Below are 7,996 nucleotides of genomic sequence, written 5' to 3'. Positions count from 1 at the left end.
GTTAGCTCTTATCTCATATCACGAGAACCGGGAGGCAACCGCACGGAAGTGCAGTTAAAATAATTATAAAATATTTACATTGGCAGTCAGAGTCACATGAGTGATTTTTTCAACATTTCGTTGCAACGTAGTGACGATTTGAGATATACGGCCTGCGTAGTTCAGCGATTCGTTTGTCCACAGTTCGCCGCCTTTATCCCACTGTGCGGTGGCCGTGCTCGTCGCGGCGGCGGCGTCATCGCCCACCGATCAGTGGGGGCCGCGTGCTGGTGACGTCATCAGCCGGTCTGGGCCGGTGCCGTGGCGCTGCAGCCCTCGCGCTCTGCACCGAGGCTTTCCCGGGAGCACCTGGTAGCATTGGAAAACCTGGCCTGGTGCACAGATGACTCGGTGTGGTGGTGACGGGTAGGTTGCAGCTGAGGGCGACTGTAGAGTCGAGCTCGAACCGGCTTATCGGTGACTGAACCCCACACTGAACTGCAGAGCGGTCCAGCCCCGGGGCTGTTGTGTTCTGCCGACAAGGCTTGGCGCTATCTCGGTGACAGCACAATGGTTGGTGCCTGGCGACTACCAGTTCACGCCGGTCCTATTTTAGGCGCAAGTCCAAGCGTAGGTACGTACCTAACTATTCGTTTCTGCGCTGCAGGTAAACATGAAGCGAATTCAGCTGGTAAACTTCTGTAAAAGTGCATTTAGCAGTAGAAGCAGTAATGGCTGTAGCCTCGAGACCGTATGTTCTCAGAATACTTTTCTGCAAGGAAAAGGGGCAAAACTTGGGAAATCGTATCTCGAAACGTTCAGTTACGTGACATTGCCCTTAAAATGTTTCTTTATATTTGTTTTTAAATTTCTTTATTTTTTTTAATTTCCTACCTAGCGATACTAGAAAACGGACAAAAGTGTCAATATTATCTACACTGCGGATGAAATACGTTTAAAAGTTATAACATTAACCCGCGTGCCCTGCCCTGCTGTTTGAACACCCCCCTGTGGTTTTTCGCAAATATCTATAAAAAAAAAAAAACGGCGGCGCGGAGCGCCACCGCTTTTGGCACACCTTATCATGCATCAATTCTACACATGTTGTAAAAATTTCAGACCAAGGTCATTCAAGGTCAGGTCACCAGGTCATTTGAAGTGACTCCACCTCATAAAAAGTTTCAATGTCTGCCATAGCTACACCGAGTGACCGATCGCTTTGAAACTTTCAGCGATTGCTAAAAGCAATAGTATATACAAAATGTATATCTCAGAATTTTGATAACGATGACCTAAGGTCAGGTCAATTTTGCGACCTCCCCATTAGGTATAAGTCAATTGGAGAAAATTGAAAGGAGCTTTTTTTGGACGAAAGCCATTAGGTATAAACACTCCCAAACACTGAATAACAAACAAATAAGAAACATTGAATATGAAAATTGTATCCGTGACCCCTGTTAATGCCCCTGAGGTCATCTCAGGTCACGGATGATACCTAACAGTTTTTCGCGAATAACTTTGATAGAGGCATGCTAGAGCAATGAAAACGCCTTGGATGTGTTCAGATCGAAGATACGGATCGACTGATATGCAGCATGACCATTTCCGGTCAGGTCATGACCTTGACCTGAGGTCAAATTTTCAAGTTGACCTTTCAAGGTCAAGTTACAGTTCATTCGATGCGTCTTGACAAGAGGAACACGATGCCGGTAAAAGTACCTAAGTTCGTGCAAGGCTTGGGTCAAACGTTATTGCAGAAAAAAACTGTTTTAAAAAAAATCGGCTATTTTGGTAGTTTTTACCGCTGCAGGCAAAACCGTTGGCGTTTGGTCAAATCTGAGAGAATTTCTCAGAAAGGGCGTTAATAGGGCTATCGAATGCACTTTTCCGCAGCGCTGTAGCTCTATTGGTTCCCGAGTTATGCGTTGGCTTCTTGGAAATTGTCGACATTCGACCTGAAAATCGGCGAAATTTTGCCTTCAATGACCTCTGGGCTCTGGTGACCTGACCTTTGACCTGACCAAAAAAGTGACCAAAGTGATTTCGTCATTATTTTTGGCGCTCTTTCGAACGTCGCCTTCCGCGTATCGCTACGTGGCCCAGGAGCGGAGTTAGAAGGGGGTGTTCAAACACCGGCCCCATCCAGGAGGGCGTGGCAATCCAGGACCCCCAGCCGGGCGCGGGTTAAATAAAAAAGGACATAAAATAAAGGACAGTGATTTAAATCTACATTAAATATCGCAGCAGCCTCAAGTTGCATTAATCACAATTAAAAGGAGCTTTAAAAAAGTTAAATCATTGAAAAACTCATACGGCCATTATTTTTATATAAAAGTCATGGGCTCATTGAGCAAAAGAGGTCAGGGTCACTGATCACAAGATAATAATTGTGAATGTTTAAATAAACTAAATAAGCAATTTGAAGTGATTTAATAAAAACAAAAACTGTTTCGATGGAGGTAAGCCGTAAAGAAGCGTCTATGGATTAGGGCATCGCATTCTCTAAGCACACACCAGCGTCATCTATGGCAAAGCTGAACACGAATAGTTCCAGAAGATACTTCCAGGTGACGCTCTTGGAGCTAGTGTTGAGTAACGGGTCGTCGGCTGCCGATTGGTTTGGTTCTGGCGCCGTTCAGCGTTCGATAAGCAAATCAGGTCTGTCTTCTCTGATTTTGCTCTGAGCTAAGAAACGATACAATGACGGCCATGGAGTTGGCTCAACAAAGGAAATATTTGGAAGTACGAGGTGAGCTCGTAGGTAGATGAGCTGAGCTAGCTTCGAAAGATGTTAGGTGCGTGCAAATTGGTAGGTCTAGATACTGCTTGGGCTTTATAAGCCATGGCAACCAAGATCATCGATTGCCAATGATTGCATCCAGTTTTATTCTTACTTTTCCCAACATATCCTCATTCCTAATTTTTCCGAACCAAGGCCCCAATAAACAAACATGAAACAAACAAGCAAACAAACAAACAAGGAAACAAGCAAACAAACAAACATCCTTCGGAAGACCTCCCTCTCCGGGCTGACGAAGGTCACCTTACTCAAACAGCCAGAGTGGGCACTGAGCAGTGGGCAGTTCTAAAAGAATTAGGTTGCGGACAACAATATGCATGGCAATGGAAAATATACGTCAGCGAATGTACGGGAAACCAAAGTACGAGAACCACGGCCGCTTCCACAGAAGGGCGTGTGAATTTAGGAGTCCTGGCGGCCGGGTTAAGATCGGATATAGCTCGGCTCCCTAGACGTGCTATCTTTAAGCCTATTATAAAACAAATGCAATATTATGTACAAATGCCTAATGTTTTGCTTTGCCATGCCATGCATATGTTACGAATGCTTTGATGATAATGAAAATCATGCCGGTGCCGCATGTGTGGTATGAACCTAGCTAATATGCACAATTTCGCTGTGAAGTTGAAAAAATAGTTAAATATAACATTTTAAATGTTCATATACGGACACCTATGTACCAATCTATCAAAATGAAAGGTAATATCATCCGAGTCTGTACCGTCATAAAGCATTGATAAAGTTGTGGGCTTTTAAGTAGTTTTCCTTGAATAAGCTCCTCACATAGATAACATGTCATCGCCCGGTCATGTTTATACGTTATGTATAATCCACGCTATCCCAGCTACCATTTTAAACTTTTTTTAGGCATTTCAGTTGACTCACCAGAAGCGACCGACTTCAGCATCGAGGAGCGTTTGCAAACAGATAAGATGACTTGCTCATGCGGATAAAAAACGGCGTCCTTTTTTGTGTGATGTACGCGATTTTTTATAGCCGCCAAAGATAAATATAGCGTATTGGTGTACTGAACGACCCGTGAGCACCTTGAGTGTGCATGGACTTACTCATTGTCTGAGCTATGTATTGCATTGAAGACACTACGCGAAGTGCGAACGTAACTGATGTATAAGGCCTGCTGCTTCAACATACCTATCTCAGATTATTGCCGCCCCTAAAACTCGCGGCGGGGGACATGTGGGGGCGGGGGCGGGGTGGGGAGGGGCAGATCTGCGCCCCCGGCGGGAACAGCCAGCTGTGGCACACGTCGGACCACCCCGACTGCGACAAAAACTATCGGAAAAGTGTCACTTGTGCCATCCGCGCGCGCAACTGCCGACGAGCCGTTACCCCGTGCGAAATGTCAGCCGATAAGTTTGAATTTGGGAGATGTTCGGCAGATGCGGGCTCGGATTGGTCGAGCATTGACGGCATGCACGTCACAAGGCATGACGGCGGACGACGTGGAGCCCCTTTAAAGTTTAAACGCCCCGCGGCCGCGTGCATTGCGTGGTGGTCTGTACAGGTGACGGGCCGCTTAGAGAGGAGACGGAGCGCTACATCACAGGTGAGGTTCGACGGCCGAGAGATCATTGCGAGAAAATGATAAATTTGTGTACGTTGCAGTGAACATCCGAGTGAGCAGCACGAGTTAACACGAGTTATATTCTTACGAGTTATATTCTACGACGCTACGAATATTTTTCTTTGTTTATAAACGCGATTATTTTATATTTTTGGGGGAAGGTTAACAACTTAGCCCTAGTTCACTACTTGCTTATTTCCAAAAAGTAATACATATTATAGCGACAAAAGAAGTGTTTTAGTTAACTGCAAATGATCCAAATTAAATTATCACAAAGGTACACTGCTGACTGCACAAATATTCTAATATAAATTTTATTACGTCCTAGCCGGAAGTTGTCTTCTCTTATTAAATATCACACATTTCTGAAGATCTTAAAATGCATGCGTTGTCTTTCGCCCCGTTGTTGGTGTGTGGAGGGTGGATGTCAGATTTTTGGCCACACTCGCCAGTTTTTTGCGTGTGTAAAGAAAACTGAACGGTAATTGCCACGCATTTTGTATGTGAATCGCTCTCAAATGTAAATACAATGCAAAACAATACAAATGCAAACTGCGGCGCGCAGGAAATAGCTATAGATTATCATGCATAAATTTTGCATTGTGTGTAAAATTTTGACCCCAGGTCAGATAAGGTCAGATAACCAGAGTTAAGTAGTCATGCTTCTAAAAAAACTCTTGTGAAAAGCGATAATGTGAACACATATATATTGCACAAACCGGTTTCGATATCACTTCATCAGTGTGCAAATATATAAATAAAACACACAAAATACAAAACGGAGACGAAATAGGTACAGCACGTACAGCAGAGCAAATTAATTTCAAATACATTCATATGACCTCATGTGATTGAGATCCCTAGACGCTTCCGCACCAAAAGAACGGCTAAACTTTTTCCCAATCGTATGCCACCAGCTTTGGAATTTACACACAAACAAGATTCAATGAGGGACGATTCAATCGTTTTTCTATCGGACCTACTTAACCTATCTCGTATGATCTCAGTGCGATCCCAATCAGGTAAACTACCACACTTTTCGGCATGTTTCACCATTGCATTGTTAATATTGTGGTTCCTAAAATCTCTCTTGTGCTCCATTAACCTGTTCTTAAGCCCTCTCGACGTTTCACCGAAATAAGGCTGTGTACACCCCTTGCACGGTATTTTATACACTAAACTTGTTTCACTACGGTCACACTTTTTCTTTTTTGCTACAACCTGACCAATCTTCTCCCCAGCCTTTTCTACAATCTGAATATCGGAGCACTTCAACATCTTTGATAATGCATCACAATTCTGTGACCTGGGTACAACAACTATAGCGTTCTTTGTCTTTCCGTTTGTTTCGTTTCCCGTCCTATTCTTGATCCTTTTTGCCTTATTATAGCATTCAATTATAAATGCCCTGGGGTACCTCAAACCTCTAAAAACGTCAGTGATATGATCACATTCTTCCTTCAGATTTTCGGGACTACATATTCTCATCGCTCTGAGGAAGAATCCAATCACTACCCCCGATTTCGTTCTCCTGCTATGAGCTGAAAAGAAATGAATATAGTCTTCTTTGTTTGTGATTTTCCTATACACTTTGTATCTGATGCCGCTGGGCGTCCTCTCAATATGAACATCTAAGAAAGGTAAAGTATTGTTAGTTTCTTCTTCTAATGTAAACTGGATCCTCCTTTCCACAGCGTTCAGCTCAGCTAACTTTTCACTAAGATCAAGATTGTCTGGCACAACTAACAGGATGTCATCAACATACCTATACCAAACAACATCACCTCCCATGACGTTAAAATATTGGTCGGTCTCCATCATCTCCATGTATAGACATGCCGCCACTGGGCTTAATGGGGACCCCATGGCCAGACCGTGTATCTGTTGAAATTCTTCCCCGTTGAAAGAGAAAACCTGAAAGTCTAAACACAGTTGCACAAGCTGAATAAAGTGACTCTTAGTGACGGGGAAGTTTTCATCTGGGATGTTTTGAATAGCCTTCTTAATAGCAATGATCGCCCTTTCTACAGGGACACTGGTGAATAGCGCTATTCACCAGTGTCCCTGTAGAAAGGGCGATCATTGCTATTAAGAAGGCTATTCAAAACATCCCAGATGAAAACTTCCCCGTCACTAAGAGTCACTTTATTCAGCTTGTGCAACTGTGTTTAGACTTTCAGGTTTTCTCTTTCAACGGGGAAGAATTTCAACAGATACACGGTCTGGCCATGGGGTCCCCATTAAGCCCAGTGGCGGCATGTCTATACATGGAGATGATGGAGACCGACCAATATTTTAACGTCATGGGAGGTGATGTTGTTTGGTATAGGTATGTTGATGACATCCTGTTAGTTGTGCCAGACAATCTTGATCTTAGTGAAAAGTTAGCATAGCTGAACGCTGTGGAAAGGAGGATCCAGTTTACATTAGAAGAAGAAACTAACAATATTGATATTACTGTTCATTGCTCTGGTAAAGATTAACAAAAAGACGTATATTGAGGCACAGAGCAGCATATTTTAATAAATCTATCAAGTTTACGGTGGAAAAGGAAGAAAGCGGAAGGCTGCCGTTCCTGGACATGACTCTCCAGCGTTCCCCTGACGGCAAGATTAAGACAGATGTCTACTACAAACCGACATCAAGCGGGCAGTATCTTAACTACCTGAGTCATCACCCACAGGAACACAAACGGACTGTCATACACACCCTGGCCCAGAGAGCCTTCAACATCTGCGGCAGTGTAGAAACACGGAAAAGGGAACTTGACCATATCAGAAATAACCTGCGAAACAACAAATACCCAGCTAAATACGTGGAGTCAGAAATCAGCAAAGTCGAGAGACAGCATCGAGAGGCAGAACACCAGCCAGTACAACACCAGACAACCCCATCGACAACAAGGGCACCAGCACCATCGCAACAACAAATATCAGGATGATGCTGCACTTTCACCAGACGCCACGGCACCACAGCAACGATCCCCGGTCATGGTTATTCCTTATGTGGACGGAGTCTCTCAACAAATACGTCGAGTGTGTTCCAAATTTAACGTCAAAACTTACTTCAAACCGCACAAGACTTTAAACAACTGCTCGTGAGACCCAAAGACACCATCAACGCTGTAGAAAAACCAGGACCCATTTACAAAATGCAATGTGACGGATGTCCTAAAGTATATATTGGAGAAAGCAAAAGAAATGTGAAAGTTAGACAACAAGAACACCAAAAAAAGTGTTAAAAAACTCAATTCGGGCAACATAGACCCACAAACATCGGAAGCAACGGCAGAACACAGCAACGACACAGGACATACAATAAAATGGGAGAACACATCAGTGATTGGATTTGAGGCTAAAAGGAAGCAAAGAGAAATAAAAGAAGCGATATATATCCAAGCTTCAACCGAAGAAAAGATGAACAGAAACGTTGGGAAATATACAATTTACCAGGGATGGATTGACCTCCTCAAGAAAGACGTCAACAAGAAATAGTGAATGACGACCTTTAGTGACCTTTATTTTTAAGCACGCTCTCCACGCATTTTCTAACAGAAAAAGCATGATTATAGCTATTCTCTTCAGCGCTTAAATATGTAACCTTTCTCCTTTCTGTATATTTCAATCCCTGAT

The sequence above is a fragment of the Amphibalanus amphitrite genome, unplaced genomic scaffold, assembly GCF_019059575.1.
Source record: "Amphibalanus amphitrite isolate SeventyFive unplaced genomic scaffold, NRLGWU_Aamphi_draft 000179F_arrow, whole genome shotgun sequence".
Classification (NCBI taxonomy): Eukaryota; Metazoa; Arthropoda; class Thecostraca; order Balanomorpha; family Balanidae; genus Amphibalanus; species Amphibalanus amphitrite.
Note: the sequence above shows the minus strand (reverse complement) of the source record.